The sequence below is a fragment of the Cryptomeria japonica genome, chromosome 8 (genome assembly GCF_030272615.1).
Source record: "Cryptomeria japonica chromosome 8, Sugi_1.0, whole genome shotgun sequence".
Classification (NCBI taxonomy): domain Eukaryota; kingdom Viridiplantae; phylum Streptophyta; class Pinopsida; order Cupressales; family Cupressaceae; genus Cryptomeria; species Cryptomeria japonica.
In genome coordinates this window covers 405,038,910-405,066,343 of record NC_081412.1, presented here as the reverse complement: position 1 = coordinate 405,066,343, position 27,434 = coordinate 405,038,910, and the positions used below count along the sequence as shown (strand labels likewise).

The window sequence follows — 27,434 nt, the reverse complement described above, 5'->3', positions numbered from 1 at the left end:
TTTTAAGATCGACGACCTCCACATGGTGGAAACATGAGGAATTCAAGTGTGGTCTAACTGCAGACACCCTCACATGGGAAATATTCACAGAGAGGTTCAGGGAGAGGTACCTATCAGAGAACTTTAGGCAGCGTAGGATTGATGAGTTCCACAACCTCCAGAAGAAGGGTCTCTCCGTGACCCAATATGAGAGCAAGTTCATCGAGCTCCTACCTTATGTAGACTACCTGAAGGATGAGAAGCTTCTCGTCAACCGATTTATCAGGGGACTTAATGCTGGTGAGGATGGCCGCTCCAGGGAGCCTTCAGGTTACCGTGGAGAAGGCCTTGATAGCCGAGGAGATTTAGGTCAGCCCACAAGACACGAGGGATCGGTTTCAGAACCGAAACTTGACACCTTAGTCTTTCAGGTTTTAGAAACCCCATTGGAAAGGCAACCACAGAAATGCATCAGGGTCCTATAAACCCCCTCCTCCGTAGCAGTCACAGCAGAGTCAGAGATAGAGGCCCCCTCAGGGACAACAAGGATTTAAGCCCAAGCAGTGGCAATCACAGGGTCCTAGGCGTGACCAAAGAGCACAACGTACATACACACCTGCGAAATGGACTCAACAGTCCTCCAGGGGTGGGTATAGTGGTTCTAGCAGGACAGGTGGGCAACCTTTCTCTAGGCCTCAGGGCACATAGTTTTAGGCACACGGTGCTTGTTTCACATGTGGAGCCATGGGGTACATGGCAAGAGAGTGTCCACAGGGTCAGATGGCAGGTAATAAGAGGATGGCAGCATCAGAGCCTATAATAGGAGATATGGGCAAATCCCATAGAGTCTTCACAATGATTGACAACTGCCAGGCAGAGCACTAGGCTATAGTCATTGAGGCTACAGGTAAGATTAGAGGTAGTGGTATTTCTATATTATTTGACTCAGGAGCGACTGAATCCTTTATATCTCCATTTTTTGTTGAGCGTTGTGGGCTAGTGGCAGTTAGACAAGGTGTCAGTTGGGAAGTGGAGTTAGCATCAAGGGCTAGAGTGTCAGTGGATTCAGAGGTTAGGGGATGTCCGCTCTAGATTGGTAATACCACCACCATAGTAGACCTTAGAGTTACGCCACTGAGATCTTATGGCGTCGTACTTGGAATGGATTGGCTTTATGCCCATAGAGCCAAGATAGATTGTTGCTTGAAAAAGATCGAGTGCGAGGATGATCATGGTGCTCCCATAGTAATCACTGGGATTCAAAGACCTGTGTCTCTTCGTATGATTTCCGCTATGCATCTTAAGTGGAGCATGAGAAAGGGATGCCGACTATTTTCTATCACCATCAGCGATAAAGAGGAAGGAAATGAGAAGGAGCCTTCCATAGATGATCATCCCATCCTTGAGGCATTTGTAGATGTGTTTCCAGTCGAGCTACCTGGTATGCCACCTACCAGGGAGATTGACTTCCACATAGATTTGGTGCCAGGAGCCGAGCTAGTTTCGAGAGCACCTTATAGGATGACCACACATGAGCTTAATGAGCTCAAGATGCAGCTAGAGGAACTTTTAGAGAAGGGCCACATTCTTCCTAGCATCTCCCCTTGGGGCACATGAGTCATCGTCGTGAAGAAGAAGGACGGGTCCCTTCGGTTATGCATGGATTACAGGCAACTGAATAAAGTAACCATCAAGAACCGTTATCCCTTACACATGATCGATGATTTGTTTGATCAACTTTAGGGTGCTAAAGTGTTTTCTAAAATAGATCTGAAGTCAGGGTACCATCATTTGAGGATTGTGGAGAGTGATATCCACAAGACCGCGTTTCGCACCAGATATGGCCACTATGAGTTCACTATGGTCCCATTCGGTCGTATGAATGCTCCAGCTGTATTTATGAGTCTCATGAATGGGGTATTCCGCACCTTCCTTGAATGATTTGTGATTGTGTTCCTCGATGGCATACTGATATATTCTTGGAACGAGAAGGAGCATGAGGAGCATTTGAGGAACAACCAGTTGTTCGACAGTTTGTCAAAGTGTGCTTTATTTAAATTAGAGGTCAAGTACCTTGGACATGTTATATCTGGTGATGGGATCTCAGTTGACCCATCAAAGATCAAAGCTATCATGGATTGGCCAGTGCCAACAAGTGTGGTAAAGGTCAGGAGCTTCATGGGTTTAGTAGGATACTACAGACGCTTTGTTGAGGAATTTTCCAGAGTCGCACACCCCATCACATCCCTCCAGTGAAAGGGAAAGAAATTCAAGTGGACAGAGAAGTGTCAGAGGGCTTTTCAGGATCTGAAAAAGGCACTCACTAGTGCACCTATTCTTATTGTGCCAGACCTCATGGCCGATTTCATGGTATGCACAGATGCTTCCTTAGATTAGGAGTAGTCCTTATGCATGAGGGTATAGTTATATCATACGAGTCTAGGAAACTTAAGACTCACGAGCTTAACAAACCTACACATGACCTAGAGCTTGCAGTAGTAGTACATGCACTTGTGAGGTGGAGACACTTCCTTTTGGGTCATCACTTTGAGCTTCATTCAGACCATCAGATTTTGCAGTACATCTTCACTCAGCCTAATCTTAATGCCCGTCAGAGGAGATGGATGGATTTCCTTTGTGAGTATGATTTTGACCTCCACTACATCAAAGGGAAGGAGAACATAGTCGCTGATGCCTTGAGTAGGAGACGACATGAGGTATACACCATATCTATGACAATAGATTTGAGAGACCGTATATTGCTACGGTTGCCAGAGGATGGATGGTATCTAGAGGTGTGTCAGAGGATCTGATCTCAGGAGATCTTGGAGGGGAAGTATGTGGATTACTCTTTAGAGTCCGATGGATTATTACGCCATAGAGGGTGCATCTATGTACCTTCTCCCAAAGGATTGCGAGAGTTCATTGTCATGGAGGCTCATAGAGATCCTTATGCAGCACATCCCAGGATTAAGAAGATGCATGTAGATTTGAGGCAGTTATATCATTGGCCAGGTATGCGGTAGCTTATCGCTGAGTTAGTAGCCCGATGCCTTGAGTGTCAAAGAGTCAAGGCAAAGCACCGCCATCCAAGAGGGTTTCTCCAGTCCCATGCTATACTAGAATGGAAGTGGGATACTATATCCATGGATTTCATCATTGGTCTTCCCATGTCATCTCGCCGCCATGATGCTATCTTGGTGACAGTTGAAAAGTTGACCAAAGTGGTTCACTTCTCACCAATCCGGACTACCTTCACAACTCGAGCACTGGCACAGGTGTTCTTGCGAGACATTGTTAGGCTTCATGGTGTTCCACACAAGATTATTTCTGACAAGGATTCCCTCTTCACTTCTTCCTTTTGGAAGGCATTACAGGAAGCTATGGGCACCAAGCTCAATTTCAGCACAACCTATCATCTGGAAATAGATGGATAGATAGAGTGGGTTAACCAGGTGTTAGAGGATATGCTCTGCATGTACGACATGGATCATCAGACCAAATGGGAGGAGTACCTTCATTTAGTAGAGTTTGCCTACAATAATGGGCATCACACTTCTTTGGGGATGCCACTTTTTTAGGCTTTGTACGGAAGACCTTGCAGGACACCTTTGAGTTGGGATCATATTGAGGATAGAGTGGCCATAGGCCATGAAATGGTTCATGATATGGAGAAGCAGGTAATTTTGATTAGACAGCGCCTTAGAGAGGCACTGGATAGACAGAAAAAATATGCAAATGCAAAGAGGATAGACTGGAGTTACATGGTTGGGGATAGAGTTTTTCTGAGAGTGCGATTGCATAAGAGTCCAATCCATTATGGAAAGGGTTCTAAGCTCGTACCTCTCTTTGTTGGACCTTTTGAGATCCTTGAGAGGATAGGACCAGTTGCTTATCGCCTAGCTTTGCCACCTAGCCTGTCACTCATCCACGATGTGTTTCATGTATCGGTTTTGAGGAAGTATATCTATGATGAGTCTCATATTTTAGATTGGGATGCCTTGCAGGTGGAGTCGGATAGACAACTAGCTTTGGAGCCCATTCACATTTTGGCTCGTCGGACGTTGGCTCTTCGAGGGAAAGAGCTGGGTCAGGTTAGGGTCTAGTTGGATTGCTATGATGAGGTTACAACTTCATGGGAGGATGCAACACGTATGAGATCACAATACCCTCATGTTTTTGATGAACTCCAGGAGGACGTTCATTCCTAGAGGGGGAGGGTGTGAGGCCCTACCCCAACCCATCCTATCTTTTCAGTGATTTTCATGTTGGAACTATTATGGATATTTTATTTTTATGCATTATAGATATAAAATTTTATATGATCCCATAAATTTGATAACATTGATATATGGATGCTTCATTTCTATGCTTTATGGATATAAAATTGTATATGATCCTAGAATAGGGTAACATTGAGATGATGTATGTCATTATCTGATTTGTAGGACTTTATTTTGATACTAGAAGTATATTTGCATATCTTGTAATTGGATCAAATTATGAGGATTATGATGAATTGCTTATGTGAATTGCTTTGATATGTGGCAATTGTATTGTATAATGTCAATTCTATGCAAAATGATTGTATTGTATTCTTATTATGTGTTTTATATTATACAAGGTTATTGGAAAGTACTAATGTTTAAATTGAGATGCGCAGGAAATTATCCATGTGACCATGGAAATATTATGGAGAATCAAGCCTAGGCCTATGTGCATTCGTAAAACTAGGGGTTGTCTATTTGGAGAGACAACACACCGTATGTATTATATTTTATTCGTAAACATAAAATGTTGCATGAGTGTAAATTGTATTTATTAAATTGTTTAAATCATCCAAGGGACAATTGCCATGTGTGTAATTGTGATGTGGAATTATTTTGTAGTGTCACTTGACACATATGTTGTATGTTGTGTTGGCAATTGTCATATCACCTTTTTGGAGAGTTTTATTTTTGTTAATTGTTTTATCACCTAATTATCCTTGAAGGAACCAAGTAATCTAGGTTAGTGAGCCACAAGGAGGGTCAACTCAGAGTTGACCCATAGGTTAACTTTGGGTGGACTTTCTAAGGGTTAAATCAACTCCTAGAGTCAATTTTAGAGCATTTTTATTAGGCCTCATGGGATACCTATGGGTGAAGGCCAAAATTGGCCATGTGTCTTTCCCTTAGGGCTTGTTTAACCACCCAAAAAAGTGGTTTTCCCAAGATGGACGAATTCCATCTATAGGAGTGCCATCCTTGGTAAGATAACCTTCTTGATAGGTGTAATTCCTCTTCCCCATTTCATTCCCCTTCTGTAGGTGCCTTGGTTAGGGAGTGTGTAAGACCTAGGGAAGACCAACCAATGGGAGTCCCTCACTCTATCCAAGAGGTTGGAAGGCGTGAGAGAAGCCTTCTTAGGCTAGGGATTGAAGCTTAGTGAGCTAATCACCCACTCTCCATCTTTGGAGATTTTGGACAATTTTTGGAGGAAAAACCAGTTTGGGATAGGAAATTTGGCTAAGTGTTGCAGAAAAGATTGTGGATTGGGCTACTCTTCTTCAAGCTTTCCCCTAGAATACCCTTGGAAGAGTCAAGGTTGGTGTTTTCTTTTCTTACTTGATTACTTGAAAAAAAATTTGTTGTAGAATGCTTGAATGGAAAATATTGTATCTTTATTTGTGTTTTACTTGTGAAAGCTTTATGCAATTTCTTGCTTATTTTCTGTTTATGCGTTGTTGTGTTTTGGGAGTGTCCAAGACCATCTTTCCCTTGGGAAGGCAGAATGGTCTTGGGGGTGGAAGGAGTTTGACATCCTTAGAGTGAGAATCTCTCATTATGAGAGTGATCTCAAGGGTTTGTCCATGTGACCCTTGTTGCATTTTTGTGTTATTTCACTTGGGGGTCATAAGGGGAGCAAATATGGCATGTTTGCCTTTTGGGGGTGATAAGGATGTAGGGGTTAAGAATGAGTTTTGGTTATGTTTTCTTTGACGCCATGAGTTGGCTGTGAGTTACTATCTAGAAGAATCTACTCTAGGGTACTTGGTCCACTTCCACCCTAGTAAAACATCACATTATGTGATTAAGTTTCATCTTGGGAAGGGAATGTGATTGTTGTGTTATGTTTTCCCCTTTTGCTTGTTTGTGTTTGCTTGAGTGTAACCTATCTAGGACTTGGTTCTCCAAGCTTAGGGGTGGCTTCTAGTAAGCCTAGGCTGGGAGGTGAGCACCCCATGGTCACAATCTTATGATTGTATGCAGGTTGCTTGGAAAGAGGAAAGAAAGCTAGGAGATGCAAATTTATTTAGTTGCAAAAAAAAAAAAGAATAGGAAATGTAACGTTATGCTTTAGTTGCAGAAATGTAAATGGGGGGCTTTATGTTGTTTTTTTATTTCTGCATAAAGAAATGTATTAATGTATTCAAGTCCTCATTATTAGGAATGAGAGACCAGTTGGGTTATTTCACCCATTGTAATAGTGGACTATTGTATTCAAATATTCTATAAGAAAAGTGAACTTTACTTAAATTATGTAATCTATAATGCTGCTATAAATTTTATTAAATTCTGTCTCATAATGAATTCTGTTATTTTGTTTATTTCTGCAATTTTAAGTAAAGAAAGGTAAGAATAAGATGAAGAAGAAAAGCCACGCGTGTTTAAGTAATTTCCTGCAATATTTAAATGCTGTTATTTCTGTCATTTTTATCTCTGTTTAGGCATAGCTGAAAACTAATCTATAAACAAAAGAAATTTGCTATAGATAAGCCTATTAGTATAACTGTCATTATTCCTAATGCTGCATATGAAAAAAAATCATACCTAGGAAATGGAACATATAACCATTGAAATGTTGGCATTATTTTGTCAATTCCTGCAAGCTTTAAAACAAAAAAAATAGATATACATATTGTTGTTAAAAAAAAATAGAGATTTCTAACCCTAATAACTTGATATATATATATATATATATATATTCATGCATTTAAAAATATACACAAATGGAAACATTAAAATATGTTTAGAACTGATTATATATATATATATATATATATATATATATATCTTTTTTTAAAATAAAAAATAAAACAAAATCGTGGGGAGGGGGGGGTATCGGCCGAACCACTATGTGTTAACACAGTGGACGACTCACGGACAAGCCACTGTGTTTACAAATAGTGGGGCGGCACGGGAGGTGCCGCACTGTGTGTAGACATAGTGGAACGGCCTGCGGCCGCCACTGTGCTACACGCAGTGGGTGACACCCCGCCACTATGTGTATACACAGTGGGCCGCAACGACACCGCCCGCCACTGTGTGTACACACAGTGGCATTCGGGGGAGCTCGCACCACCACCTCCGCCCGCAACCCTCTTCCCCCTCCTTCGGCCTCCGCCTCTCCATGGTCGCTGCCGTGCCCTAGCTCGGCCCTATACCTGCACACACACAAACACACACACTCACTAAACAAAAAATAATAATATATTAAACCCTAACCCATTTCGAGTTAGGGTATAGGTAAATAGAAAAAAAAAAGAAAAAGAAAGGATTTTAAATAAAAAGAAAATGCAACCCTAACCCATTTTGGGTTAGGGTTAGCATTTTAAATAATAAGAGCATTTTAGTAATGCAACCCTAGCCCATATCCGGGTTAGGGTTAGCATAGAAAAAATAAAAAAATAAAAGAAAGAAATTTTTAAGAGAATTTAAATATAAGGAAAAATTTACTCAACCCTAGTTAGGGTTGAGATTTAAAATTTAAGTTAAAATAAGAAGGGGGGGGGGAAAGCTTTTCGAATTTGAAAAGATTTTCCCCCATATAATTTTAGCCATATGTGTGATTTAATTAAAACTCCTTAATTCGATTTGGGAGAGAATTAAATTTTAATATAGTCTATTTTATATAATTTAAAATGGAGGATTAATGTTATTTACATTAATCGCATAGTTGATTTAATTTATTCAGTTAGGGAAATTATATAGTTATTTAATATACTTGATTATATATAGACATTAAGGGTAAAATTGGGGAAAAATTTATAATTGAAAATTATTAATTATTTTTAGGAATTCTTCGTCCTTGAGGCCAATGTTGGCCAGATTAAATAAATCGTCAAATTTAAAGGTTTAGGGAAAATTAAAATTGACTTTAGCTTATATTGGATTTAGTTGACCAATGACAATGTAGAATTTCGAACCCTTATCATTTAGATTTAAATAATGAATTTGCGTGTGTTTCAATTAATTAATTTTTAAATAGCATTATCATTATTTGGTCGGGAATGATTTAAATGCATTTGAGATAACTAATTATCCCTAGTTTTTCAGTAGTGACAACTTAATTAAGATAATTGAACTAACTAACTAAATTGCGACATTAATTAATCTCCACTAAATAAAGTCTCTCATTTGAGTTGGTTAATTAATCCAACCTTAGAAAACAATTTTATTTACATCTTAGTTAAGATAAAACTCTATTGATTTCATTTTAATGTAGGACATGTTATGAGTTTATGTTGTTCAAAAAAAATTTGTTGTTCCATTTTTTTTTCCCAAAAGTTTGGGCACGACACAAAGCACCAAGAAAAGAGCATGAGGTGGATCACCCACTGAAGGTCGGTGGTACAGAGCAGCGAGAGTTTGTAGCACATGTACGAGGCTACAAAAAATGTGATCGGATAGGGTACGATGGGGTGGACAAACCCTCCACAAAAACAAAAAAAAAGAAATTGATTTTTTTTTGACAATAATTTTTGAAAAATAACTTTTACATAAATATAAAATTTCTGTGAATTTTAAAAAAATGGAAATTAAAAATAAACCCTAAGAAATTTTTAATTTTTAATTTAGTTTTTTACAAAATCGGTACTGTAAGCCCAAATTGGGCAAATTTTTTCTCCAAAGCCACGAAATTGACTTTCACCAAATATAGGTGAATTTATACTCGATTGCCATGGAGGGCTCTTAGATGCAATGGTGAGGTCGAAATAGCCATAGGATGCCCCCAAAATGCGCAGCTCTCCAAATCCGAAAAAGCAAAGCTCTAAAATATCTCAATAAAGTCCCAATGGATCTAATAGCATGTAAGAATTTGTTGAAAATAGCCACGATCAAGAGAACATTGAATAACACAAAAGAGAGGCAAAATAGAGAATAAATGGTATTCTCAATATTATCAAAATGATTATTAAAAATTACATGCAATGTAGATGAGCATGCTTATAAAGGAAAGGCTAAAAGACAAGAGAGCACACAAAGATGACATGTGTTTCAATGAGAGGCAAGGGTAGGTAGGAGAAATAATAAAACATTCCATATGAGGTGGATCACCCACCGAAGGTAGAATTATCATCCCACAATAAGTGGATATGATAAAGTAACAACAATATAACACCATAAAAGGTGGAATTTCTCCTACATACACACTCCCAATGTATGCACATCCCTAAGTGTCTCATATGCAACTATGATGTTATGCATTTACCTAAGTAAACTTAAGTAAGGTGTAATTATATCCTATATGAATAAATAATTACAACAACACCATCTTTGAGATAACGGAATTCTGAGAGTTGTTTCAAAGAATAATCAAGAAAAATCATATTAAACATTTCCCCAACAATGATGGGTTACAAGGGTGCCCCCTTGAGAAATTGGGTGAAAAAATTAGAAAATAGGCCAATTTGTCAAAAATAATGCCAAGATTAGACCAAGAGGATTGCAAGGACTAACTGAAGAAATGTTAGTAGGAAGCAAATGCACTTTCGTGTAGAAAGCCTTTATTTGATATAGCAAAAGTGGAGGTGACACATTGTGGCATGGAAAGCCGGGGCAATAATTCAGTCATTTTTTCATAAAATAGACACATTGTAGACAAGGAATTTTTCAATCCATCTTGAGACGTGGTGTATGTTAAAGGTCGAGATATGTGTGATAACCACAATGTGATTGTGCCAACACAAATATCCAAGACATACTTACCCCAAAATGTTTATGAACATCCCACAAATGAAAAACAAAAACAAGAGATCATGAGCCATCCCAACCACTCTAAATTACTTAGTGACATCATCGAGCAACATAGGAACATGATTGAAGATAAATCAATGAAAGGTAATAGGCACAAATCCAAACAATCCAAACAACCATTCTGATCTTGTTATCAAAATTGATAATGTTTTGTTGGATGGTAGGACAATCATGATACCCGGTTTCAGGGAATGCAATACCCCATCTAAGATAGGACATAGTTTGGTTTCTTGTATACCACACCCTCTATAAGACACATGAAAATTGACAAAGGATTGATTATGTTAATGTTGTTGATTGATATGACAATTTTGATTAGTTTGAATGCTTGGTTGATTAGATAGTTCATACATTGATACGTGATTTGTTAAGCACAATGTTTGCCATGTTTTCTATCTGATGTCCACTAAAATGTCTATCTATGTACAAGAGGGATAATTTATTAAGAAGATGAAATGAAATTGATTGATTTTTATTTTGATTATTTTCAATTTTTAGGTTTTTTTGGATATATTTGATTTTTTTGTGCTTTCTTCAAGACATTTTTCAAATGTTTTTAGAATATTTCAGGATGTTTTTTGAATGAGTTTGGATTATTTGATGATGTTATTCAATTTTTAAGGATTTTTTTTCAGGACATTGTTTGATTTTTAAGATTTTTTTAGGACTTAATAATTTTTATTCATTTGACCCCAGTGTCTAGCAAGGCAAGGAACATTATGAATGGATGAAAGAATTGGTGGGATGGAAATAGACAGGGAAAAGATAAAGGCAACTTATTATGTAATTAGAATGAAGTTGTTTTGCAAGGACTATCTCTCAATGGGATAACATGTTTATCCAAGCTAAGGAATTAGGAGCGTAAATGTAAGGCCATGACGTGGTGCATTGAAATGAAATATGGATATAGCTAGGTAAAGTGACAACATAATGGTTAATTGGAATGGACATGTCAAGAGGGTTTACATTTAATTTGTTATGTGTCCTTCGTTTGATCAAAGATCAATAGATGGACTTGGAATGGATGACGATAGGACAAGAAATAACAAGACTTAATAAGATAAAGAATTGGACTAAAGGTTGTGATAGGATAAGGGATAGTGACATAAGGTTGCAATAAGCCAAGGAATATGGACGAAAGGTTGTAATAAGCCAATGGATAAATACCAAAAGCTATGATAAACTGAAAGCTGCGAATATGATGCATGTGTTAGGATAACTGGTAGACAACTGAGAGGGGGGGTGAATCAGTTGTCAACAGATTATATCAATTAATCCACTTACAACCTTAAATTGGAGCACATAAACATTAAATAATAGGATAGTAGAAACAAACACCGGTAGAAACATATACTGATAAAAAATACAACTTAATAATGAAATAGATAATCATCACAATGCAACTATACCACATAACAGTTGATTTGTACGTAGAAAACCCAGTAAAGGGAAAAACCACGGTGGGAAGCCTACCCACAGGTAGATGATACTTCTATAGAAAGTATGTGATACAATGAGGGGCATGCACATGTAGGAAGGCACACTGACTAGAGCACACTGCTTATTAAAAAAGAGTCTCACTGACTACAAAGAGGTTATAACCACCTCAAGATAATTGGACAATAATCCAGTAGAGTGAACTACTAGAGATAGCATCTACCATGCCTGATTACAGTCCCGATTAAGCTTAATATCGAAGGCCTTTGACCTCTTACATAAACCCAATTTGATCTTCAATGATCGACCAAATCCTCTACCTGAATGATATTACATTATTTGCACATTACATTCCCATTCCTTATCCATTACCATGATCTACAATGCAATCTTACATTGATTTATACAAACCCTAAGGCCTAAACCAATTAGGTCGGCCACCTAAAAGATATTACAATAATATCATTACATACATCCATATTAAATGATATTCCCTATTGGCTTTAGACCAAAACAACATTAACCAATCCATAAATTATCCCGGTAACGTGTAGAGAACACATTAACATGATACCGGTCCATAACCTAGATAGGCACCAGACCTATTTTGGGTCCACCATGCCAAAGCGATGTCTCCAGCCAATCAAAGCTTGATCAAGGATCACCTTTTACATCCTAAATTCCATCTAGAAGCCGTACCAACACCACTTATGCATCCTATCAAAGATTCTCAATAAAAGCTCTACTGGTAAAACCTTAAACGCTTACCGATATAGGCTTACTAGAGTGTATGATAGCATCCGTTCACCAAGTCAATACCAACTGACCAAAAAATGTTCTAGGAACATGTAACACATAAAACCAAACATACTCCATTGATCCAAACATGTCAGAAGTGTCCAATAGATACTCCCTTCTGTCGGTAACACTAGATCTTCTGTTGGTAACCTAAACCTATCTGTCGATAACCAACCATAATAACTAGTGATGACATTAATGACAAAACATCAATACAACACATAATTAATCTTCCCATAATCAATTCTTCCATATTGCCAACAATCTCCCCCTTTGGAATTGATGGCAACACTAGATGTGAAAAAATAAAACATCTAAGTGCCAAGAAGTGCCAAACATTTCTCATGAAAAACTGACTCCCCCTGAGGAGTGCAGTCCAATCTGAATCTCTCCCATAAACATTATTTTCACATATAACTCCCCCCCTTTGACATAAATTCCAAAGATATGACATAGATATCAAAAATTATATGAATCTCAAAGCTAACTACTCCCCCTGAGTAGTAGCACCACTATATCAATCCGAAGCTAAGGATAAAGCTGTTGATCCATACCGGAATGATGCACTGCACAATCAACTAAGTTTCTGCTAGAGGGGTAGATACCCCTAACCTGTCTCTCAAATATTCAAATGATTCTATAGACAACAGTTTAGTGAATATATCTGCAATCTGCTATTTAGTGTTCACATAAACCAATTTGACTTCCTTTTCTTCCACCTTGTCCTTCAGAAAGTTATACTTTATTGATATGTGTTTAGTCTTAGAGTGAAATACCGGATTATTAGACATGTCAATAGTTGTAGAGTTATTACAGTAGATAACTACCGATTCACTACAATTTACCCTAATATCCTTCAACATTTGCTTCATTCATAGGACTTGTGTACAATTAGTTGTTGCTGCAACATATTCAACTTCTACAATAGATAAAGAAATGCATGACTATTTTTCGCTGATCCATGAGCCCAGTTTCTTTCCAAGAATGAAAGCTCCACCAGAAGTCCTTTTCCTATCATCAGTATCTCCTGCCCAATCTGAATCTGTATATGCACATAAAGTGAAGTTATCATCTCTAGAATATCATAAGCCATATTCTGTTATTCCTTGCAAATACCAGAATGTCCTCTTTACTACACATTCATGATTTTCTTTAGGATTACTTTGATATCTTGAAACAATACTCACTACATTCATAATATCTAGTCTAGTCTGAGTTAGATATAACAAGCCACCAATCATAGACTTATACCTTATCGAATTTACTGGTGCAAATGTGTCTTTGATAGATAATTTCTCACTTGTCACCATAGGAGTACTTACCGGTTTGGAATTATCCATACCAAAATTCTTCAACAATTTCCTTAGATACTTAGTTTGACAGATAAAAATGCCTTTGTCAGTTTGATTAATCTGCAAACCTAAGAAAAAAACTCATTTCACCAATCATGGACATTTCAAATTTATTCTTCATATTGTTAGATAATTCCGTGCATAATTTATCTTCTCCTCCAAAAATGATATCATCAACAAATACTTCAATAATGAGAATATCATCATCAATGATCTTGTAATATAAATTACTGTCAGCACTGCCTTTAGCACAACCAAGCTTCAAAAGATATTTATCCAACCTCGCATACCAAGCTCTAGGAGCTTGTTTCAATCCATATAATGCTTTCCTTAACCTACAAACCATATCTTTGTCATCTATTAGTGAAAATCCATCAGGCTATTCAATGTACAACTCTTCCTCAAGTTCACCATTCAAAAATGCACATTTAACATCCATTTGATAGACCTTATAGTTCTTATATGCTACATAGGCAAGAAATAGTCTAACAACTTCAATTCTAGCTACAGGTGCAAATGTCTCACCACAATCAATTCCTTCCATTTGAGAATATCCTTTACAAACTAGTCTAGCCTTGTTTCTTATAACTTGACCATCCTCATTTAGTTTGTTTCTAAAAACCCATTTAGTTCCAATAACATTTTTATTTTTAGGTCGGGGAACTAAAGTCCAAGTCTCATTCTTCTCTATCTGATCTAGTTCATCTTCCATAGCCTTTAACCAATGTTTGTCCTTACAAGATTCAATAAAAGATGCTGGATCAACTTGAGAAATAAGACATACCTCTTCATTTGATAGTCTTCTTCTTGTCATAACTCCATTTTTCCTATCTCTAATGATTTGATCTTCAGAATGATTTAATCTTACATACCTTGGAGTCTTCTGAAATTCAGGTTCACTGATCTGATCATCAGTCGCAGTTGAATTTTTTGATTGTATCGGTGTAACTATCTCAGTGTCCTATACCAGTTGAGGTGTTGCCAATTCAATTATGATCATTTCCACTATCGGTTCCCTGTCATATGATATAGATTGATTTTTGTATTGCTCATCTACTTTCACATTTGCGGTCTCCACAATTTTCTGCAATATTTTGTTATAACATCTATATGCTTTTCTCTGATTAGAATATCCAAGAAATATTCCTTCATCACATATAGGATCAAACTTCCCAATTGAATCATCCCTTATGATATAATATTTACTTCCAAAAATTCTAAAATATTTAAGAGTAGGTGTATGTCCAAACCATAATTCATAAGGAGTCTTACCGGTTTCACCTTTGATATGAACTCTGTTGAATGTGTAGACTATTGTAATAACTGCTTCTCTCCAGTAGATGTGAGGCAATTTGGCTTCCATTATAATGGTCCTTGCTGCATCCAAAATGGTTCAATTCTTCCTTTCCACTACTCCATTCTTCTGAGGAGTCAGAGGTGTAGATAACTGTCTCCTAATCCCTTTTGACTCACAATAACTGTTAAATTCATGACAAGTGAACTCACCACCTTGATTTGATCTTATACATTTGATTTTCAGTCCAATTTGAGTTTCTACCTTTGCTTTAAAGATCTTGAATTTCCCAAAAGCTTCAGACTTGTCCCTTAGAAAAGTCACCCACATCATTCTAGAATAATCATCAATTATTAGCATGAAGTACCTATCACCTTGAAAGCTTCCGGTCCTTGCTGGACCACATAATTCAGTATGAATTAAATCAAGCACATCACTAGATTTATCATGTATGCTCTTAAAAGAAGTTCTAACTTGCTTTCCCAATTAACATTCCTTACATACTGGATTATGAGGCTTCATAATCTTAGGTTTATCTCTAATTGCTTTTGTTGAACTGATCTCAACAATACAATCAAAATTAACATGACACAACCTCTCATGCCATAGCCAACTCTCATCAATTTGAGCAATCAAACATGTCTTATTACCAGTGTTCAGGTGAAAGATATTACCTCTAGTCTGAGTACCGGTTGCAATCTCCAAACCAATCTTGTTAATGATTTTGCATTTTCTATCCTTGAATTGAAGTTGGAATCCCTTTTCCACCAATTGACCAACACTCAAACGATTATGCTTTAAACCTTCTACATAATAGACATTATCAATATTATGCTTACCATCCAGGGAAAAAGTGTCGCTACCTTTGATCATGCATGCTTTGTCATCTCCAAATATTACTTGACTGCCATTGTATTCATGCAGGGACAACAAATTCTTTTATCACCAGTCATATGATGTGAGCATCCACTATCAATTACCCATTCACCCTTATCTTCAACTTTTTTTGCCAGGGCCTTTTCTTCATTCTTGATAGCCAGTTCCGGTTCATCTTCCTTTAAGGCATAAAAAACCCATTCCTTTCCATTGTCGGATCCACTAGCAGAGTCTCTAGTCGGTTCATCCTCACAGTCATCACATACTCTTTCCTCATCTGCTATGTAGCATTGTTTGTTTCTCTTGAATCTAGATCTGTTCTGATTAGGCTTGAATGATTTCTTAACTCTTTCTACAAATCTTGCTTTCCTTTCAGGACATCTAGATGCAAAATGACCAATCTTATTACATGCAAAACATTTAAAAGGTACTTTTCCTTCATACTTACTTCCTGTCAGTCCTTTAGGTACTCTTCTATCAAATAAGGCTTCAAGTTGTTCAAATTCTTCATCCTCTTTTCTCATATCTTCCAATTCTTTTGCATATAGGGCTTTCCAATCACTCTTGCCAATAGATGATGATGATGCATGAAAAGAAGGTTAAGATTTTGCAGCTCCAAAAGGTCTAAATTCTTCAAGCTCAAAAGTAGATAACTTCCCAATCAAAATGTCTCTGTTAAATGAAGTGTTTGCCATTGTTCTCAATTCATTAATTGCAGTTGCCTTCATCTTGTAAGCCGGTGGAAGGGCTCTCAAGACTTTGGAAACTATTTCATCTTCACTCAGAGATCCTCCACAACATTGAATTCCCATGACAATCTCATTTACTCTTTCCATAAATGTAGCAAATATTTCATTGTCATCCATCTTCAAGTTCTCATATCTTACCGGGTAACCATCAAGTTTAGCAAATTTGACAGTAGGGTCACTTTCATTTAGAGTTTGCAATTTATCCCACATGACTTTTGCAGATGATTTAGCAGTCAATCCCATGATCTATTGATCAGTAAGTGCACACAATAGGGCTTCTCTAGCTCTACAATCATTCTCAATATTTTTGTCCAAGTCTGCAGGAGAAGGATTGCTAGATGCTAGATCATAAGGTGTATAACCTTGCTCAGTGATCTCCCAAATATCCTTGCCAAGACATCTAAGATGACTCCATTTGGCTTTTCCATATCCCATAATTTTTTCCATCAAGCTTAGGGATTTCTCTTCTGAAAATAGTTGCTGGTGGATTAGTTGCCATAGGATCTACCTCAAGCAGTTAAGCTTCTACAAAAGAGGACCAAAGCTCTGATACCAATTGTTAGGATAATCGGTGGACAACTGAGAGGGGGGGGTGAATCAGTTGTCAAAAAATTATATCAATTAATCCACTTTAGAACCTTTAACCAGAGCACATAAACATTAAATACCGGAATAGCATAAACAAATATCGATAGAAGCAGATATCGGTAAACAATAAAATAGATAATCAACACAATGAAACCATACTATATAACACCATGATTTGTACATGGAAAACTTGGTAAAGGAAAAAACCACGATGGGAATCCTACCCACAGTCAAATGATACTTGTGCAGAAAGTATGTGATACAATGAGGGGCCTGCACATGCAGGAAGGTACACTGCCTAGAGCGCACTGCTCATTACAAAAGAGTCTCACTGACTACAGAGAGGTTATACCCACCTCAAGATAAATGGGAAATAATCTAGTAGAATGAACTGCCAGAGATAGCATCTACCATGCTTGATTACAGTCTTGGTTAAGGTCAATACTGAAGGCCTATGACCTCTTACATAAACCCAATTCAATCTTCAATGATCGACCTAATCCTCCAATTGAATGATATTACATTATTCACACATTACATTCTAATTCCTTATCTATTGCCATGATCTACAATGAGATCTTACATCAATTTATACAAACCCTAAGGCCTAAACCAATTAGGTCGGCCACTTAAAGATATTACAATAAGATCATTGCATACATCCATTTACAATGATATGCCATGTCAGCTTTAGACCAAAACATCATTAACCAATCCATAAATCATCCTAATAACATGTAGAGAACACGTTAACATGATACTGGTCCATAACCTAGATAGGCACTAGACCTATTTTGGGTCCACCACGCCAAAGCGTTGTCTTCAACCAGTCAAAGAATGATCAAGGATCACCTTCTGCATCCTGAATTCCATCTAGAATCCACACCAACACCACTTATGCATTCTATCATAGATTCTTAGTAAAAGCTCTGCCGGCAAAAACTTAAACCCTTACCGGTATAGGCTTACTAGAGTGTATGATAACATCTGATCACCAAGTCAATACCAACTGACCAAAACATGCTTCAAGAACATGTAATGCATCAAACCAAACATACTCCATTGATCCAAACATGCCAGAAGTGTCCAATAGATAGTCCCTTCTGCCGGTAACATTAGATCTTTTGTCCGTAACTAAAACTTGTCTGCCGATAGCCAAAACCTGTCTGTCGGTAGCTAGCCATAACAACTAGTGTTGAAAGCAATGACAAAAAATCAATGCAACACATAATCAATCTCCCCACAATCAATTCTTCCATATTTCCAACACACATCTCTTGCCCAATCAGCATCAGTAAAATCACTCAAAGTAAAATCATCATCTTTAGGATACCACAAACTAAAATCAACTGTTATTTTCAATTATTTAAAAATTCTTTTGACAACTACAACATGAGATTCCTTAGGATTAACTTGAAATTCGACAACAAGACAAATTGCATTCATGATATCAAGTCTGGTCTGAGTCAAATAGAGTAATCCACTAATCATATATTTGTATCTAGTTTTATTTCCCTTAGGGGAATCATTATCTTTAGTCAACTTGCATCTAGTCACCATAGGAGTACCAACCAACTTTGAATCTTCCAATCCAAACTTCTTCAACAACTCTTTTACATATATGGGCCGAGATATAAAAATTGCTTTTTCCGACTGTGGCATTTGCAAACCCAAAAAGAATTTCATCTCTCCAATCATAGACATTTCAAATTTATTTTTCATTTCATTAGCAAATGTTTTGCACAAACTATCATTCCCTCCAAAGATAATATCATCAACAAAAACTTCAAAAATTAGAATGTTATCATGATAAATCTTGAAGTACAGATTACTATCAGTAGTACCTTTGTTAAATCCTACCTTCAACAGATACTTCTCCAATCTAGCATACCATGCTCTTGGGGCTTACTTCAGTCCACACAAAGATTTTTTCAACCAGAAAATCATATCTCCTCGATCAGACAATTGAAATCTATCAAGTTTCTCAATGTACACCTCTTCGGCCAATTCACCATTCAAGAATACTAACTTGGCATCCATTCAATAGACTTTGAAATCCTTGTAAGAAGCTAAAGCAAGAAATAATCTTATAGCTTCAATTCTTGCCACATGGGCAAAAGTTTCTTCAAAATTAATTCCTTCCATTTGTGAATATCCTTTACAAACAACTCTTGCTTTGTTTCTAACAACTTCACCTTGCTCATTCAATTTATTCCGGAAGACCCATTTGGTTCCAATTACATTTTTATCCGTAGGTCTAGGAACAAGATCCCATGTGTTATTATTTTCAATCTTCATCAATTCTTCTTCCATTTCTTTTACCCACTGTTCATCTTTACATGCTTCATTTACATCCTTAGTTTCAATCTTTGAAATCAAACAATACTCAACTTGATCTTCAACAATTATTCTTCTTATTTGAACACCTTTAATTCTATCTCCTATGATATGATTTTCAGAATGATTCAATCTTACATACCTAGGAGTCTTAGGATTTTCTTGAATTTCAGACTCTTGTGTTATTTCTTTAGCACTTGCACAAGTTCCTTCTCCTTGAGGTACTGGATTCTCCATAATGATCTAGACTTGATTATGGGTTTGAGGTTGCTTCCCATTGTTTGTACTATCATTCTAATCATCTGATTCATATTTGCAAGGTCTAGTTTGTCTCTAATTTCTTTCATCAACACTGACATTTTCACTCTCAACTATCTTCCTCAGTCTCGTATTATAACACGAGTAGGCCTTGTTTTTGGTAGAATAACCAAGAAATATTCCTTCATCACATCTAGCATCAAAATTTCCTAGATCTTCATCCTTCTTGATATAACATTTACTTACAATTTTTTTGAAATATTCAATAGTAGGAGCATGTCCAAATCATAATTCATAAGGAGTCTTACCAGTATCATTTTAGATATATACCCGGTTAAGAGTGTAAACAACAGTACTCACAAATTCTCTCCAATAGGCATGCAGAACATTTCCCTCCAATATCATTATCCTAGCAGTTTCTTGAATGGTTATGTTCTTCCTTTCCACAACTCCATTTTGTTGAGGGATTCTCGGAGAAAAAAAATGTCTTCTTATCTCATGTCCTTCACAAAATACATTAAACTCACTGGAAGTGAATTCACCACCTCTATCGGATCTCAGACACTTCAGCTTCAAACTTGTCTTCATCTCAACCATAGCCTTGAAAATCTTGAACTTGTCTAGAGCCTCAAATTTCTCTCTCAAGAAAGTAACCCACATCATCCTAGAATAATCATCAATCAATAACATGAAATATATGTCTCCTTGCAAACTTCTGACTCTAGAAGGACCACACAAATTAGTATGCACAAGATCCAATAATCCACTTCAACAATTCTTCTTACTCCTAAAAGTAACTCTGGTTTGTTTCCCTAACTAGCATTCTTGGCACATAGTGTTAGAAGGCTTCATCAACCTAGGAAGATCTCTCATAGCCTTAGTAGAACTTATCTTAACAATGTTATCAAAATTCACATGGCACATTCTTCTATGCCACAACAATCTGAGCAATCAAATATCTTTTATTAGCACTATTTACATGAAATATATTACCTTTAGTCTTTGTACTTGATGCAATCTCAATTCCGAAACTACCCAAGATTCTACATTTTCCATTCTTGAATTGAAGATCATATCCCTTGTCAACCATTTGTCCAACACTCAAGAAACTATGCTTTAGAACTTCTACATACAAAACATCATCAATATTATGCTTATCATCAAGAGAAATGGATCCTCTACCACAGATTATACCAACTTTATCATCACCAAGCTTCACAACGCCACCTTCATACTTTCAAAACTCACAAACTTACTCTTATCACCTATCATATGGTGAGAGAATCTATTGTCATTCACCCATTCATCTTTTTCTTCAGCTTGTCTAGCCAAAGCTCTTTCCACATTCATGCAACTAGAAGAGTCAATAGGTATTGGACCATGTTCCTTGATAGAAATAAAAACCTATTCATTATCACTTGTACCTCCTTTATCAGATTCATCATCTGTCACACCTTCATCAACAACATAATAACATCTCTTCTGAAATCTAGGTTTGTTAGGTTTTGACTCAGGAACTCTTTCTAGACACCTTGAGGCAAAATGACCTATCTTATTACAAGAAAAATATTTAAGAGGTGATTTTTCTGCATACTTACCAACTCCTTTGGGTAATCTCTTGGCAATAAGGGCTTCAATCTCCTCAATCTCTTGCTCTTGATCTTCAATTTTCTTCCTCTCCTTCTCAAATCTGGACATCCCTCTTGAAGAACTTTCTCTCAGATGATATCTTTGCTTATCCTTTCCGGAAATAATAGCCTTGAATTCATATTCTACCTTAGGAAGAGAATCACCAAACTCACTCGTCTCAAAGGATGAAAGCTTACCAATCAACATATCCCTAGTTACCTTTGTCATAGTTCTGATATCCTCAATAGCAACAACTTTATGCTTGTAGGATGTAGGTAAAGATCTAAGCACTCTAGCAACAATATCTGATTCTTCCAACTTCCCACCGACACATATGATATTGCACACAAGTCCATTCACTTTTTTTATGTAAGAAGTGATGTTCTCATCTTCACTCATCCTCAACATCTCATATTTTCCTTTTAGGCTCTTCAACTTGGAAATCTTCACATAACTGTCACCTTCATACAAGGTTTCCAACTTCTTCTAGATCTCATGAGTAGTTTGTAATTCCATAACATTAGTCATCTCGGAGTCAGTCAGAGCACTCAACAATGCTTCCTTAGCTCTAATATTGTATTAAACATTTTTTAGCTCATCCGAAGTTGAAGGATCATTTTCAAGAATGGTATACTTGCTTTTAGTAATATCCCAGTAAGGTTCACCAATGGATCTCAGATGACACTCCATGTGATTCTTCCAAAGAGAGTAGTTGGTACCATTAAATTTTAGACTGTCCTTCATGTAAGTTATTATACCGGATCACCTCAAGAGATTAAGCTTCTTCGGAGGAACCTGCTCTGATACCAATTCATGGAAATAGGGCAAACAAATAAGAGGGGGGTGAATTATTTGTCACAAAAAATCACACTACTTAAACTTATTCTCAGATCTAATAATTAAACATGAAAGCATAAATCCACAACACATCATAAACACACATACAACCAAGAATTTTTGTACGTGGAAAACCCTGTTAGGGGAAAACCCATAGTGGGGATACACCCACAATATAAGTATACTTTGTTATAAGTATTACAACGGGGAATGCACATGCATTCAGACACACTACCTAAAGCTCACTGCTCAAATATAGAAGTCTCATTGCCCAGGGAAGGCTCACTGCATGTACAAACAATCACGGATCACATCCGGAAATTATTAACTATGAAATAACATCTCCTTAATGCCTAGTTCAGTTCCATTGGAGCACAAAACAATTTTCTCCTTCACACTTCTTCTCTACCTTCATAAGATGTATACATTCAGTGCACATACACAGTCACACTCATCCACAAACCACACTCAAATATAAAGTTATAACAATTATTAATACATGACATCAACCTTGGAGAAATCATCAAGGTCGGCTCAACACTCACCACCTAATTACAAAAATACAAGCACACTTAATACAATATTACATGCAGACTAAGCAATGTCAGTCAAGACATGGTACAAACCCAAATATTTCACCTCAAACACATTATACCTCCAAGAATCATGCCTCAAACATCCACAACACCTTACAAGCATTCGGTTGACCAAGAACATGAAGAACACTAACATATCAAAGAAAAAAATCAATTATGAGATCAAAAATAAATAAGGAACACCAAAATAGAAGGCATGCAATACAAAGACATCCATAAGCATCATGAATTATCATAGCAACATCTATACCAACACAAATTACTAGAATCACCAACATCTTCATATTGAACCTCATAAACACTAACTGCAATGACTATCAACCTTGAAAAATCACTTGTGGACCTCCAAACCATGAACCACTTGAATTGAGGACACACACTAGCATCCCAAACACATCTCAAAATCCACAGAACAAGATGTTACAATGTAGAGCCATGTAGATCAAAATATTGTCACTCTATTATTACCAAACAACTGAAAACTAGCCACAACACAGATACCCATAACTCAACCAAATCTCCATGCAGAACTCTGAAACTTGAACTGAATCAACTATAGACAACTCTCTACAAACCCTTTAATTGGAAAACTCTGATCTTCATCATACTTACTACGTTGAACAAATTAACTTACTGAACTTCACTACATCACTATCCCAGACAAAGAAATATGTTGACATCAATGACAACACATCTCTCAAATAGCTCTCAAGCACATATTTACAATATTTTTCTGACAAAATGCCCATGTTTTGGTGATTCCACTTAGAAGGTAATGAGCTACTCTTCCAACACGTCCCTGGATAATACTCAAGGCTCTAGGCTGGATAGAAGGAGCAACTTTTAATTTTTTATGAGCCCAAACAATAGATTCAATAAGTTCTTGCCAATATCCACGACCACTAAATAGGAACATTAAAATAAAGGCCCAAACAAAATGAGCACCTAAGAATAAAAGACCATAGGTAGATAATTAGGAACTGTAAGATTGGATTACTTGAGAAGCTTGTGCCCATAGGAAGTCATGAATACACCTGTTAATTGTAATGGAACTCTATGCAAAGTTTTCTCTAATTATAGGAAGACATGATCCTAGGTAGATACTTGACATGTTCCTCATCTAACAGGCCCATCACAAGGAAAATGAAAACCAAGATTCACTTTATCGAGTATTAAATGATAAATGCAAGCAAATAAAATACCTTTTAGTAATATTAATACAGTCACATGGATAGTAAATGCATTAATATGGTGTAGTAAAAAAATCATAGTTCCTAATGGAATAGGTAACAAAGCCACTTTGGCACCTACTGCTATCAAATTGCCACCTCCCCAAGTTAAGTTGGTGCTTGTTGTTGCATCAAGAGTTGTTAAACTGGGTGCTAAAGCATGAGTGTTTTGTATCCATTGAGCAAATATAGGTTGTAATTGTATAGCAGTATCTAAAAACATATCTTTAGGACATCCTAAAGCACTCATAGTTTCACTATGAACATATAGACCAAAACTATGGAAACCTAATAAAATACATGCCTAGTTGAGGTGTGATAATATTGCATCATGATGTCTTAGAACACGGTCTCAAATATTGTTGTATTAAGTAGTTTGATCATAATCTCTTACCATAAAAATAGTTGCATGTGCAGTAGTGCCAACTATGAGAAATCCACTAATCCACATATGGTGCATGAAGAAAGACAGTTGGGTACCATAGTAAATAGCTAGATATGGATAGGGAGGCATATAATACATATGGTGAGATACAACAATAGTTAAAGACCCTAACATAGCTAGGTTAAGAGCTAATTGAGCATGCCATAAAGTAGTTAAGTTCTCATAAAGACCTTTATGTCCTTCCCTTGTAAATTGACCTTTATGAGCTTCCAAAATATCCTTGAGGTTATGGCCAATAACCCAATTGGTTCTATGCATATGACCAATGATTAAAAAAGAAACTGCAATAAGCAAATTGTGGTGTGCAGTATTGATCAGCCACAAACCCCCCGTTACTAGGTTGAGTCCTCCACGAAAAGTCAAAAAATATGAATATTTCGACCAATTTAGTGTGAAAAATGGGGTCAAACCCTTAGCGAAACTGATATAAAGTTGAGCTAAAAGATCATGATTTAAAATAAACTCATTAGGAAGTCGTATCTTTTTAGGGTCCACTCCAACATCTAAGAGTTGATTAATAGGTAAAGAAACATGTATTTAGTAACCTGCCCAAGATAGAGAGATAAGTCCTAGTAACCCTACTAAATGGTGGTTTGACATGGATTCTACATATTAGAACCAAGTCAATTTTGGAGTATATTTGTGATAATAGAACCAACCAACAAAAATTATTAACGCTGCAAAGATCAATGCACCAATTGTGGTGTAGTAAAGTTGCAATTCACTATTTATTTCAGATGCTTGCAAAAATTATTAACCCTTCTATTTGTATTCCTTGAAAACCTCCACCCACATCTCCATTCAAATTGTTTTAGCCTACTATAGGCCAAACTACGTGAGCATTGGGTTTAATGTGAGTAGGATCACCTAGCCATGCTTCATAATTAGAGAAGTGAGCACCGCAAAAGTACATCCCACTTAGTAAAATAAATATCATTGCTAATTGACCAGAATGAGCACTAAATACTCTGAGAGAGATCTCTTCCAAATTATTGGTATGACTATCCAAATTTTGAGCATCGACAAGTAGGTTCTAGATCCAGGTGGTAGTATTAGGTCCCTTGGCTAATGTCTTTGAGAAATGACCGGGTTTAGCCCATTTTTCAAAAGAGGTTTTAGCAAGATCCCTATTCACTATGATCTTTACTTTTGGTTCTGGTGAATGAATGGTCATTGAGTTCTCCTCTTTCCAAACGAGACATGAGAAAAAACCCGCCGAATTAAAAAAGAAAAAAGAAAAAGAAGAAAAAAGATATATTCTCAATTCATTCCTCTATTTCCCAATTCAAAACTAGAGCGACTATGATATGGAAGTTGATTTGAGACAAGTGTTCATATTTATTTTGACATATTTGATAGCTTCTTAATGGAATGTTATGAGATATAAAACGTCCTTCTCATCCAGTGGTAAAAAAGATATCAATATTAATACAATCATTATCTTCATATCTAGATTTATTTATCCATATCTTTGGACCCATATGTTACAGATCAATTTTATAGCTTCGGGGGAGAAAAAGGCATTTACCTATTGCAGAGGGTGTGATTTGATATTTTTTCTTTCTACTTTTTCTCATTTTGTAGAATGACAGAATATTGATTAAGTTAAACAAAACTCATGCTTAGTGAAGGTGAGTTTTAGAAATAGAACAATTCTTTCAGTCATGTGCCCATGATTTATACAGCCTCAGATGCTTTGATCTTTTGAGATTATAGTATTAAGAGAAAGGTTATATCTATTACATATATGTTAATGGTCAAATCTATATGATAGGTATGCATAGGGGAGAAATTACTACGCTTTAAAATTGACAACACAAATGATTCGTTATATTACACAAAACCATTTTAATGAAGGGCTAGTTAGAATGGTTGAGGCAACAAACATCCATCTCATTTGTATTTTGGATACTGCTATGTTGGTAAACAAATTTTTCATTGCAGTTGTTTATCTAAAACTGAACTTGTCTACCGGAAGAGCAGTGACAAACGTTCCAATAGTTGGAGAGATTGCAATCAAACTGCAATCTTCCTTTGTGTTTGAGAGGGACAACTCCCTCGTATGATGGGGGTATTTTGGGATTTTTGTGTGATTTTGACCTGAAAGTACATAAAGGAGAAAACACTAAACTAAAGAAAAGAGAATAATGGAAAACCTATGAACACTAAATAGGATTTCACAAATGATGATTATACAAATGGGATTTAAGCATAAAACAAAATTTAACTCACAAATATCTCAACATATGAAGAGATGGGTAACTCTAGCACATCCAAATCAAGATACCAAAGCTTGATTGTGTTTCATTACATCAATTTCATGAATTGTAAACATTCCAATAGATGACAGATGATTTGCACATAGACAAAATATATCACTAATTTGACATACGGAAGATTAGTAATAATAACTCAAGAAGAGCATCTAGCACATACGAGCTAAATGCATCCTTTATTATCTTCATGAAATTATACAATCTCAAGAACTCTTCTATACAAAGTGCAAACACAAAATTTATCTAACTACTTCTCTAAGAATTTCTCCATAGCCTCCCCTTTGTCAGAGTCCCCTTTTACAATGCAAAAGCCTTGTATTTATAGGCTTACCTTGATAACCAAACCATAACGACTTTTTGTAACTACTTAACTAACCACTTAGGATAACTACCCTTTCGATGAAAAGTTAGGATTTACCTAACTTTTTACAAAAGTCAAGTTCAAATTGTAACTTTAGTTACAGTAAGTGAGTTAAATCACTTTTACAAATGAGAATTTTAAACTTTTAGCTTTGATGAATAACCAATAATGAGTTATGTTGAAGTACTTCTTTGTCTTCATCTGCTTCATTTGCACTTTTGATCATCTCACCATCCAACCATTTGAGAACACAAATCATATATCCTTCCATTAGAAAAGAAAAGACAATTGAAAAGGTCTCCATAAAGATGAAAGGATCGTGCATTGAAAATTATTTTATCAATTGGCATCTTCATCATTGACACAAAGAAATC

At 36.4% G+C, this 27,434-nt stretch overlaps 1 pseudogene; it reads right to left on the bottom strand.

The window, feature by feature from the left end:
• Positions 1–23,446: 23,446 nt before the first annotated feature.
• Positions 23,447–25,597, bottom strand: LOC131857686 (photosystem I P700 chlorophyll a apoprotein A1-like; annotated as a pseudogene).
• Between the last annotated feature and the right edge of the window lie 1,837 nt (positions 25,598–27,434).